This window comes from Mugil cephalus, chromosome 5 (genome assembly GCF_022458985.1).
Source record: "Mugil cephalus isolate CIBA_MC_2020 chromosome 5, CIBA_Mcephalus_1.1, whole genome shotgun sequence".
Classification (NCBI taxonomy): Eukaryota; Metazoa; Chordata; class Actinopteri; order Mugiliformes; family Mugilidae; genus Mugil; species Mugil cephalus.
The window spans coordinates 2,694,807-2,707,674 of NC_061774.1; the positions used below are offsets into that span (position 1 = coordinate 2,694,807).

Consider the following 12,868-nt stretch of genomic DNA (forward strand, 5'->3'; position numbering starts at 1 on the left):
AAGTCTTCAAACTTATGACTTTGCAAATGACTCATCACACATTTTATGATTGCACTGAACAGCCATTAAGGCTATAGCTATAGCTATACCTCAGTTCAAGTACTTCTTTATAATATATCTAAATGAGTTGTCTATTCCCATGATAGTCATGAATACAAAATGTGGCCATTAAGTTAATATCTGACGCTGGGAAAGTTTGTGTTTTTAGAAAGAGAGGACGACAAAAACAAAAATCTGTGGTAACCTACCACGTTCATCTTAATTCACAGTAAATGGTCAATACTGGCTTTACCTCAGTTGTGCATGCAGTAAATTCAAATGAGCCTACGCAATATCAGATTTCAGTGTGTTTCTAAAAGCAGAACTTGCTTACGTCCAGCAACAGAACTAGAAAAGTGGCCTGTGCTGTGAGAGCTTTTCACAGAACACACTCAATACTTGCTAAGCAGGAAATATTGGAAGATGACTAGACACTGAATACTGTTGAAAATTAATGTCCTCAGTTATGCAACATAAACTGAACAATCCCTGTCATGACTTTGCAGAAATCAGCAAAGCTATGGGAATGGGATAAAAAATGTTGAATCTAATGAATAGCCTCAGTTCCATAAAAACAAAGAGCAGGAGCAGTAAAGAAAATATTCACAAGACATACCGCATCGTGAAATCCGTTGAATGAAAGAGATAAAAGTAGTTCCAAAGTCTATCATCACCAGACCAAAATATCATGATCATCCAAAATTGGGGAAGTACAAAGGCTGGGCAGCAGGAACCACCCATGAAATAAAAATAAGAAATATAACATTTAGATAAGTTAAAAACAAACAAAAAAGACAGAAATTTATCTTTTCACTTCAGATTTTAAAGGGTAAAACCACATGAATCTCATCACAGGGAGAATGAAGGCCTGGTATTTCTACATGCATCTGCCATCTTGGGTAATGTTGTGTGCGTCAGGTCACATGAGTCCTGTGACGCTATGGCAATGCATAACTTCCTCGTATTCTACCGTGTGAGCGTGACCTTTCACACTGAAACACACACAATATGCAGAGATAGAAATCTCCTCCATCATTCTCTGGGCATGTGACCGAGATCTTCATCTGCTGTGTCATCAATGGAATGAAAACAACAGGTCCCCGTCATTCCCATTTTGACACAGCAGTTCCTTTAAGTGGTTACAGAAACATTGGTGGCTTAGCTGAGGAACAAAATATGAACCTACAAAGAGAAACAAAAACTGGATAAATCCACCGCATGACAATAGTGACGCAACTGTCTGATAATAGATATAATGAATTGCAATTGAACTGTTGCATTACAGTTTGCTCGGGGCTTCGCTGTTTCTAAGCTATCACCTGTTTTTGAGAGTAAGTCACCCTTGGAAGGAAGAAGTGCTTTGTTGGTCCACTTAAACCAACAAAAGATTCTCCAACATTGTGTAATGAGATTTGCTATCACAAAGGGAAGGAACAGAGAAAATGAGTTCTAGGCGTCTCCCAACATTTTATGGGCCGTGCAGTGAATCTTGTCTACCAACCAGCCAAGATTTAAGCCTAAATGAAAACTGATTCCAAGAGCCTGTGACCCAGTAAAAAAAAACCTACACCACCCTATAACCGAGGTTGTCTAACAGACCATTTTCAGTGTTATTCTATGTGCAGAATGAGTTATCAGAGAAAATATGTTAATGTGAGTTCTTTAAACTCTAGACCTGCTATTTTATTCACGCCACTTACAATGTGTCACCTCATGGAAGTGACACTAATTTTCTACAAACTTTAGGCCAGGAAGTTTAACTGCTTTGCAGGAACCTGCATAACAGGAAGTCTACCAATAATCTGCTTAAAATAAAGCGTTTTGTGTTGATCTAAGTGGTTTGAGTGTGGGTTAGCAACACAGTTACACACACAACTGTATCAATCTACTGTATATAAAACACTGATAAATACAGGATGAGTGACGTGAAAGATTAAAATGTGAGCAAACGAAAGCCTGCAGTCTACAGTATATAGCATCCACACAAGAAGAGGAAATTATATTAACACCCACAAATCGATGCACATACGGAACTGCCCCAGAGGTTAAGGGCTGAGAGCTGATCTAAACTTGTTTGTGCACAATTTAAGCTGTTTGCCATCAGCACGAAGTCCTCTTCTTTGACCTGTTGCAGTAAACAAAAAGTAAAGATGAGCATTGATGGCCCACTGACTTCAAGTTCCACAATAGCTAACTTTGTTCTGTCAGCAGCCATGTTTTTTAACTTTTTCACATGTATGTAACTCACAGCTTAGGTTAGGAGAGTACACTGTATTGCATTCACTGCAACCTGTCTTGCCTATATGCACTCTATATGTAGTTAACTGTGTAAGGATGTGACCTCTTTTGTGCCAAGCAACATGCTGCAAGTCACATGTTTTTATAGCCCATAGCACATGTATCAGGGGTGAAAAGGGAGAACGAAAAGATATGAGGGGATAAAAATACTTACCAATAATTTACATACTGTCCACATGAATGATCAGTTGTATCCTGAACACGTAATTCTAGATAAAGGTTAAGTAATTTAAGGAGAAAAAAAAAAACGATGTCTGAACCCTAAGCTGTAGCATTTTCCATAAAGTCTTGTCAACTGTGGAACACATTACCAGGTAAAATCAAATGAACTAGGGATATTAAACCCGTCGGAAATAAGGTTATGGGTTGGTTAAAAGCGTAAACACTCTGTAGACACTTTTAATTGTACTAAATGTTTCTGTTTTCTTTTTCAATGTCATGTGCATTTAATTGCACTTTACCATTTCTACTGTGGTTTTATGACATTGAAACTGTGCGTGCTTACTTTAACACACCCTGGACTGGAACCATTTCAAATGAATACATTTAACTGCAACTCAAATAAGAAAATAAATACAACAATATGAGGAAAATAAAGTGAAATACATGCTCCTGCTTAAACCCTAACTGTTGCTGCATCATTTATGGTCATCATTTAGGAAACTATTTTGTAATATTTTAACACCATTAGTATTGAAATCTAATTTATTTATTTATTTCCCTAATATTAACCCCTTATTTATAAAAAATAAAGTACTTTGAGACTGCAAAGTTTTAATATTAGTAGAAAAATTCGCTTAAGTTTTATTTTTGGTCAGCATTTGGTGTTTTGAAATCATGGTTCTATTTCTTTCATGCAGAAGCAGCAGGTCGTGTCAGGCTGGGAGGCAAGGATGGCGAGCAGAGTTACAGAGAAGAGCAAACGAAGATCAGAAGAGAAAAAGCAGCAGGGAGAAAGGAAATGACAGAGAAAAGGAGTAAGTGAGGAAAAGAGAAGAAGATCTGGAGAGCAGCAGCTCGTTACCATAGCCTAGTTTAGCTGCTCCTCCCAGACTAGCCCTGTCAGTGATAAATTAATAAGCACATGTCTTTGGGGGACATCTGCTTTTTCACACCCTGTTACCTTACCCCTACCAAACATGCACAGTCTTTCCTGTGTTGATTTTGAAAGCCCAGGGGACATCTAAGAAAAATACTCATCCTTTCTGGAGATGTATTTTTAGGTTATTAAATGGAAAAGAAAGGAGAAAGCTTAACTTGGCTGTCATCGCTGGATTTTCTTTAAACCCTGTGAATGTGATGTGAGCAGAGCGAGAGCTTGTTCTATGCTACATAATTTGCTGTAGAGCTATTAACTGACCATCAGCAAATGAATCAGGAACTACTCTAATTATCAGTAACTTGTCATAAAGGTGAAGATGTGCTACTTTTCTTTGTTTTCTATCACAGTAGAAACTACTGTATGTTTGGATGATGAACCGAAAGTCAGATGATTAACGCAATCTTTACAGTTTAGGAAGTGATAAGGGGAATTTTTAGATAGTCAAATGCCACTTCCAGTGAAGAGGTTAAGAGCCCTGCTGAACAGCATTTCCTGAAGGCCGGTTGCCCTGAACAGGTGATCTTCCACTTTTTGGAGCCTGATACTCCCAGTAATCATAGTTTTCTCTAACCTTTCAAGTCATATGGAACTAAGATGTGCGATACAAGCGAACTAGTAAAATAAGCTCCATTCTTTGCTTCCCCGAGGGCCTGTGACATTGAAAAAAGCTTGACCGCCCACAGTGGAAACACAAGTGCAGCTCTGTGTTGGCAACTGTGGGAGTGGAAGGAAAGCAGCAGCATTTTGTTTGGTCTATTTGCATAAAGTTTGCTCGGTCGCCATGTGGGTGAAGGAGTCATCCATGTTCACTTTGTTTCTGTGGTCTTTTTGACACTTCAGAACTGGACTTCTATCGATACTAAAGAAAAGGAAGGACACAAATACCATCTCATTAACAACTACAACATGCAACTGAGTAAAGCATAAGAAATGTCGAGAATTTTAAGCCTGTATTCTCAAAACACAGTGCAGCTGAGTATCATGAGAGCTAAATTGAAGCAATGTCAGTTAAATAATTTAAGAAGTAGCATTCACCTTTGAAACTGTTGCTCACACTAATCTGTGCTTAGTGGCTAAAGTAATAAAAATGGATTTGCTGGTCAAAGAATAGCTCTTAAAACCACAAAGTAGCGTGATGTTTGCACGTTATGTCAAATAATAACCCAGGTTGAGCAGGCTTGGCTCACACTGAATGTGTTAGAATATTTTGTGAATAAATTAGTGGTGGGGGCGATAAACAAATTACCAATGATCATTTAAATTCCCTATGTCATATTATGTATTATTTTGATGTGATTATCTAACATGAAAAATGACGTTACATACAATTAAACTGATAACTAACACAAGAATGTCTGTTTTTGGTCAACATTTGCTAATATTATGTTTGGCTGTGACTTGTAGACATTTACTTATTTACAAGTATTTACTTACTTGTATTTCACAAAGTAGTGGAAGAAAATCTGTTGTTAAATGCATTTTCACTGTTACACTTATATATAGACCTGTAATTCATGTGACCATCAGTTCTTCACAGAACTTGCCCAAGTCACTGTCCCCAGCCTCCTCTGAGACAATGATCTGGGGCTTTATTGATTGAGCATTGATTTGTATCACCTCTTTGTCTTGCTAGGTCTCATAATGATTTAAATTTGGAAACCACGGCACCCTAAATGACTGGCCAGTGTTTGGCGTTTTACTGCGTCCCTCTCCATCTGCAGTCTTTACGTTCTGTGCATGCCTGACAGCTCTTTCAGAGCACTGACAGCGCAATGAGGAACTTCAGCGAATCAATGAGGAAATCCCAACTCGTTTGTTAAATATCAGCCATTTCTTGATTGTTTGAGGACTGAATGAGACTCAATTAACACAGAACTAATAGCTTAGACGGAATAATGGAGGTCCCATCTGTGTGTGTGTGTGTGTGTGTGTAAACAATAGCTGAAAACGCCAGCTGCAAGAGAAGGGTGACAAATGAGAGGCCAGAATAACATGCAAACAGTGACCAAGCCGTTCTTCAGTGCATATGGTTTTCTTATACTGAATACAGGAAATGACACATTATTAAGGCGTTAAGTTGATTTCCTTTACTTGGTTTCACCTTTCACCATTATTATAAAGATATTTTACAAGTACATTATAAGATGTCAATGAACTTCGAAGGTTTTGAATTGTCTCATGACATAAATTAAAAATATCAAAATATCAATTGCTGCTCTGTGGTCGACAGTCAAAGATTTTTTTTCTCCACATGCAGTTTCAACTATAAAATGCTACAGAGTATTTTATTTATTTGGTTGAAGATGACATTGCAATATGTCCTTCACTTTCTATGACGACACTAACAAAAACAGCAAAATATGCAAGTAAAAATCTTGAGGTTTATGTATTGCCAGATTGAGCTGACATAGAGTTGTCCATTTGTGCCAAAGAAGGAACAAGTGGTGGCAAGATGATCACAATGCTTAATTTATCTGACACAATTAATTTTTTGGGTGAACACTGAAACCCGCAGCTGAAATGTTGAGGGCCTGAAGTGCGCAAACAAAAGATTAACGGTGGATAATGTTCTGATGTTATTCAAGAAGAATCATGTTGAAATAATTATAAAAAGATACTTTCCTGCACATATTACTTTAAGAACTAACGCGTCCATGCAAGTGTTAAATAGAAAAATAATAATAACTGGACTTTGGTTTCACACATAGATTCCGGTCTAAAAGGTCCCTAGTATCTCATTAAAATGTGTATCTGGATATGGCCAGTGAAGACTAATCGAGCAACTTTCTGGGAGAGTTCCCAGAAAGGTGCTACTTTATTGTAATTCATCTAGGTAAGCAATGGCTTGGCCCAAATGACTCCACAGCAGTGCTGGCTGGTTTTATGAGGGGGCTGCCAGAAAACAGACTTTATTGCTTCTCTGTCTAATCCAAGCCAAGCTCACTACAGCCAAGTCCAAGCAAGGAAAGCTCCTCTCTGAAGTCAAGGTCAAATTAATGTATTTGCAAAGCATCAGCCTAGTTAACACCAGGTGAGCATGAATAAGTAGGTACTAAGCCAGACAGAGCTACCTGACGCCAAACACAACTTAAGACGCTGAAACTAAATTTTTGTCTTCAGTGATAGAAAGCATGTACATTTTAAATTGAGATTGGGCTGAACTCAAGGTAGAGGTAGCTACAGGTTGATTAACCAGTCCTTCAACAGGGCATTTGCGATTATTTTCATCATTAAAAATGTACACGTTTGGGGCTAATGCACAATTTACACTGAAATGGAAAATTATTTGATGACCAGCCAAAAACGAATCAAATTCAAAGCAATAATTTGGGGCAGAGATTATGACATGGCACGTGTCCTTTATCCTTACTTTTACAAGTCATGATTTTGCAGCAGGGAAGCAATCAAATCTATTATTCTAGACAAAACGGCAGAGAGAGAAACAGACTGTATCATAATCAAAAATAGATATAGAGACCAGAGAGCCAATAATATTCAATACTTGGGGCTTTCCCATTATATGTAAAAGGAAAACCACAGAGTACAGCACAGAAAAGGGTGGCAAGGGTTAGAGATATAAGTTATGACAGTAATTCATCCTGTGTTTCCAGTCATGTGACGTTCATCACGGTGCTCCCTCATGGCCTGACACATTCAGCAGATGCTGTACAGTTACAGCGCTGCCCCTAAAACCCACTGAGAACATGTTCTCATCCCAAGATTACTTCAGCCCAACCAGATGCTCAGTGCTGGATTTCTCTACCTATTTAAATACTTGAGCTGTGGCCCCCTGCTTCTCAAATCCAATCTACCACAAAATTAAAAACATGTTAACATTGGCAACAAGGATCTTACAAAGCATGGAAATAATCCATTCAAGTAGTTCTGGAATATAATGGCCACCTCCATTTCATATGTAGTCCTGCCTTTTTCGTGCCACCAAAACCGCTGAAATACAGCAAACTGGATGCTCCAAGACTTTTGAAGGTGTCCTGTAATATCTGAGACCAAACTGATCTTTCAAGTCATGAAGGCGTGAAGTGCAGCGTGGAGCCGCCATGCATTAATTCTTGGTTCTTTTACCACTGATAACCAGAAACAACTTGAAACAATTCCCATGTAGTATAACCTCCAACTCAATTCTCAAGCCATTACAAAATTGTCAAAGGCAACAAAGGTGTCTCCTGCATCCTAAACACTGACTAAAAGAACAGTTTATAGCTAATATATCTCAAATCTAGACATGTGTTGTTGGCAAACATACTGTGATGTAACAAAAATGTTATTACGAAACGATTAAGTGGTAAAATAGCCAGATGGCAATGATAGTTTTAGGCTAATCCATTGGATTAAACACTTGACACGTTTAGACTCTGATTAAATTAATAGAAAATCCTGTGAATCCAATGCGAAGCGTTGACCAAACACAGTCTAAAAAAATTAGAAAAAGAAAAATTCAGCTGTGAATAAAACCTTCAAATCTGCATAGTTGAAAAAATGCAACCTGTGAATTGTTACCATTAGTGCATGAAAATGAAAACTAAAACTAACTAAAACTCACAAAATAATATTATGATGATCATCTCAGTTTTAACCCTAACTCTCATCTCAGTTCTTTTCCCAGGACATATTCCTAAATAGATAAAAAGGAGAAATGTACATGCACATGCATAGTACTTATTGAAACGAAGATTTGAATCTACTGTATATGTTTATTTTGTTTATTTTTTCTAGGACAGTAACACTACAGGATCTGAATGTAAAATGACCTACCAGGACTTTCTCTGGTACTGGTAGGTAAAGACAACAACACATGAATAAGAGATTTTTTTCCCGTGGAAACCTTTGTTATTTCAGCCGCCTAATGGACCATCTCCATTTACACGATCTTTTGGCCAGGTCAGTGATTCACTGCATGAAACTGCCTCTGGCCTGTTTTGGCTTAATATACAACAGAAGACAGAGATCTGGAATCCACTGCTTCTTGCGAGGTATAGAAATACATCATCTCTTTTCAGTAAAAGCTCAACCAAATGATGCTTAAACAAATCAAAGGGAGGTTATGAAACGTGTTTTCCACACAGGTTTTAACATGAGCAGAGACTGGGATTAAATCTGGTGAATTTCTGGCAGTGACCGCGCAGCTTTAGAGCGATCAGGACCACATTTGGTTTAGCTTGGCCCCCATCCACAGAGTCTAAAACAAACCACTCAGTGACCGGGCAACAACAATCCCACACTGCAGGCAGCTGTGTGATTATGAGACTGCTGCGACTGCTGTGTGTGCATGTGTTTTCCTTCCATATAAAAACTATGGGTCGTCTTACGTACACGTCTTATCTCACACTGCAGGAGGGTGGAGAGTTTTGACACTGCTGGTATGCGCATACGTGAGATCGTTCACATAAAAGGATCGAGTGCAGCTTAGGTCCACTTAACGAGAATTAACGTTAATCATTGCAATGCCTCGAGTGTCTCAGTGACCTAGCCAAAGTCAAATGCACTTATTATTTATTAGGTAAATCTAGCCAGAGGTGAAATTATTCATTTCAGGTGTTTTTTTTTGTTGTTAATTGTTTTTTGCATGTCCCAGTTCTAAAATGCATGACTGTTTTTTGCAGGCTCATTGCAGGTATATGGGTGGTGATGAACCAAATCACATGCACCTGGGCAACCTGGCTCTATTTAGCAGGCTCTTCATTCACTTTCTTTCTCTCTCTCTGTCTGATCGCTTGCCCCCTGCTTGGTTTGTGTTTCTTTGTTTTAAACATCACCACACTTCATTTACATACATCGTTGCATACATTACTGACCTTACAGATTGCAGATATTGTTATTATGATGATTTGAGTCGTATTTATAAATACATTTTCAGTTAAATTACTTAAACGTGTGTGGTCTCCCCCTTTGTCTTGCTCCCTGAGCCAGGGCTATGACAAAAAGGGGGCTCGTCGACCTATGTTTGAAATGGCATTAGACTTCCTATTTAGTAAGTTTCGGTAGATTTGTGCCAGATTGTTGGTTCAATTGGGGACTGTTTGTTCAGGGTGGTAGATTTTAAAGTTGTCACTCTATTTTTTGTTACTAGTGCAATTGTGGGAGATTCACACACGTATGGCTAGGTTGAGATTTTTGGTATTTGGTTAAGGAAGAAATTGTGATGAGGAAAACAAATTTCTTATTGTAGTCCAAAATAACTAAACCAGTCAACACAAAAGCCTTGCAGTAAATTGAGTCAACTTTATTGTCATTTTAAAACTGCAGTTTGTTTGTTTCCTCATTTATTCAGTAATAATAGACGTTAGCATTCATGTACTAGTCACCAGAGATGAGAAAGTATATTACAGCAGCTGACTTAAGAACTTATTTTAACATTTTCCCCCAACATCAGCAACACTGCAAAGCCGACCTTTACTCCAGGCTCAGGCTGTCTATAGACATATCTGCTCTCCTTTACACAATAACCTAGCTGTTTTGGTAACAGGTTACATTTTACTGTGTGGACCCTCAGATAGCACACACATGAGGTTGATGATTCTGCAAAGTTGCTGCAGACTAAACTGAACTTGTGTGCGCCGTTGCTGTAATACTGAATCTAAAAACGCAATCATGCACAGCTTAATTGAGCTATGCTAAAAATTCGACTGTCTGAATGCGGTCCTTGTCCCAGTTTACATGCAACGGAGAAAATCGATGAACTGACAGGAACATGTCCTCCTCCTCAACACCAGGTGTCTTGTCAGCAGGTTAATACCATGTTAATACGGCCCCCTTTCCAGTTGACCTAATACGCCATGTAATAAACAAGACCGGCATTTCAAACAACAACTAGATGGATAATAAATTAAAACGTTTAAATTTTGTACATAATGTGCGCACCACTTATGGTGCAGATAACAGGCATGCTATCCCGACCGGCTTTGTTGGATGTTTTTTGTTACGGGGTCATACGCCAGTGCCGCAGTTGTGGAGCACATTGTCCAGTTAAAAGTCTGATTAAGCGTATACATGGCAGAGAAAATCGATTTCCAATCGCATTATCTAGGTGTCTTAATCAGATAAGGAGAACTCTGATTTTAGTCAGAGTAACGTGTTTACATGCACTTAAGTTGTCCAGCCAAAGTCGGATTAAGACAATAATTACTTTTTTCACGTGCATGTAAATGTGCTGACTGATACACTACTGCACTACAACACAACTGGATGCCCAACTGCACTCTTACATTTACATGGCCAATTCCACATAAACCAATTATCATACCAGAATACAGCATAGTAGTACAAAACTGCTGCCAAGATAATTTTGTGTACACACGTGAAATACAACACTGCCTTTATGTGACGTGAAAGCAGTTTTGTTCAGCTTGTTCTAACTTTTTATTCATAATATTGGTTTCCAATTTTGATTTGATGAATGCAATGTAAACAAAGATACTGTTATTAAAAATGCAATCGCTGCCACAGTTGTATCAATGTTGGTACACAAACAGACAAACCTTTGGACACACCCTCTCATTCAATTCAATGGGAAGGTGTGTCCAAAGTTTTGACTGGTGGTGTAATAGTCTTACTTTGTTAACTGCTTTTATTTTAACATGTCAAAAAAAAATCTACATAGCATGTTTTCTGTTGCTAAAAGCAACCCCTTAAATAGCTGGAAGATTTGATGATACTGTTAGGTATTTTTACAAAAAATAAAAAATAATAAAAAATACAAAAGAAGCTGCAGATGAATAAAACACAACAATTCAAATTCAAAAAGTACAAAAAAAAAATCCTTCAATTACTTATTTTGATGAATAATATCTATTCAAAACTTTCCTCAAGTCTAGTTCTGTAATTCTCTATTTCTTGTGCCTACTACACAGTATGCGTGAGCAAACCGATCCGTCTTTAATTCAAGGCATTTGCCGGATACGATTATGCAATCTGCAACAGAGATGAAAGAGAGCCGCTAACTTCAACGAAATGAGATTTCCGAATCAATTATAACACATAAACAAAACAATTCACCGGAATCAAAACAGGCAAAACACAGTGTAATATGAAACAATGCACCACAAAACACCAGAACATTCCAGCACATACTCGGTCAGGTAGCATCCCAGTCCCTGATGTAGCTTTCCAAAAACTAAGCAGAACAGAAAACGAAACTAGAAAGCTACATTTGGTGAGAACAATAACTCCAGAAATCTGTAAACTCAGGGTGAGTTCTGCCTCTGTGTAACCACAGTTTGCTGTATACTGTTCCTCTACACTAAAACCATCAAAACCAGGTGATTCTGAATTTTCCTTGACATTTCATGTTCTTCTCGTAGAAGAAACAAGAAATTACACCATAAAGTGTAAAACAACAACAACAACATGCACCGAACTGTTTTTTTTTTTTTTTTTTAAACATTCAATTATTTCTGACAGTTTTCTTCTTTTTTTCTGTCTCCGAGCTTACTGTGCCTGCGGAGGAGCCACGGATGGGATGGAACTGCCTCTGTTGCTAGCCGTTAGCCGCTAGCTCCCGGTGCATACAAATCAAGACCGAGACGGTTTAAAAACACTATGCGCTTGAATATCATCCCTAGACGAAGACACGGCCATGGCAATTAATTCTGTAAAATGCATTTGAGCCGAAATACGGATAAAAGTAACATGGAGCGCCAGACAGAATTAGCTTAGCGGGCTAGCATTAGAACCAGAAGGATCGCTGTTAGCAAAGGAAGCTAACCAGTCTCTTACCAGGTCAAAACAAACAGCAACGCGGAGCAAGATGCATCAATTTTTGGCTTGGTGTCTGTAGATGACGTCTGGGGAGACGACAACTTCGACGAGATCAAAGTAGACGACGTGAAAATGTCGTCGTGGGCATTGCAAAGACACTCGAGATGACTGTGGTTCCTGTTTTCCTTTCGGCTCGGACTGGCTTTCACGGATGCCCGTTCGCAGCTCGTTGCTTGGAGAGTCTCACAGACACACACCCTCCAGGGACGAACCTGCCAAATACTGACCCCGCCTCCTTCAGTGTGAACGCAGCTGGAGACAACTGCCAAATACTGACCCCACCTTGAAGACAGCGACACAAGAGCTAGTGGTGTGCAACAGCATTTGGTGTGGATCCGATAACAAGTAAATACAGGGACAGTATCGCCGATATCGACATCAATACTTTTTTTTTTTTTTTTTTTAATAATTATGGTGGATGTATCACCAATCTCAGCCAATTTAAATCTGAATGTATTTTCATTGCCTTTAAGTATTTATGTGATTTTCCTTTTGAACTATTAGTCAGATAGAATTCCGTACAGTATTTAAACATATGTAAATAGAAATGACCTTATTATCACAATAAAAGTTTTTGTCCATAAATCACACAAAAATTTTATTTTATTATAAATTATTTGGTATCGGTGAATATCGATACCAACCTTGGTATCT

General features: G+C 38.4%; 1 protein-coding gene across 6 annotated transcripts in view; it reads right to left on the reverse strand.

Annotated features, from left to right (window-relative positions):
- The window catches only part of fam13b (family with sequence similarity 13 member B), a 59,552-nt gene extending 46,920 nt beyond the window's left edge, over nt 1-12,632 (reverse strand). For 2 of the 6 annotated variants that reach the window (XM_047585891.1, XM_047585889.1), the window contains exon 1: nt 12,173-12,629. The gene's annotated coding sequence lies outside the window, so the exon portion shown is untranslated. Of the gene's footprint in view, nt 1-12,172 lie in introns of all 6 variants that reach the window. The other 4 variants (XM_047585892.1, XM_047585894.1, XM_047585893.1 and 1 more) reach the window with 4 other exon arrangements.
- Nucleotides 12,633-12,868: the final 236 nt, after the last annotated feature.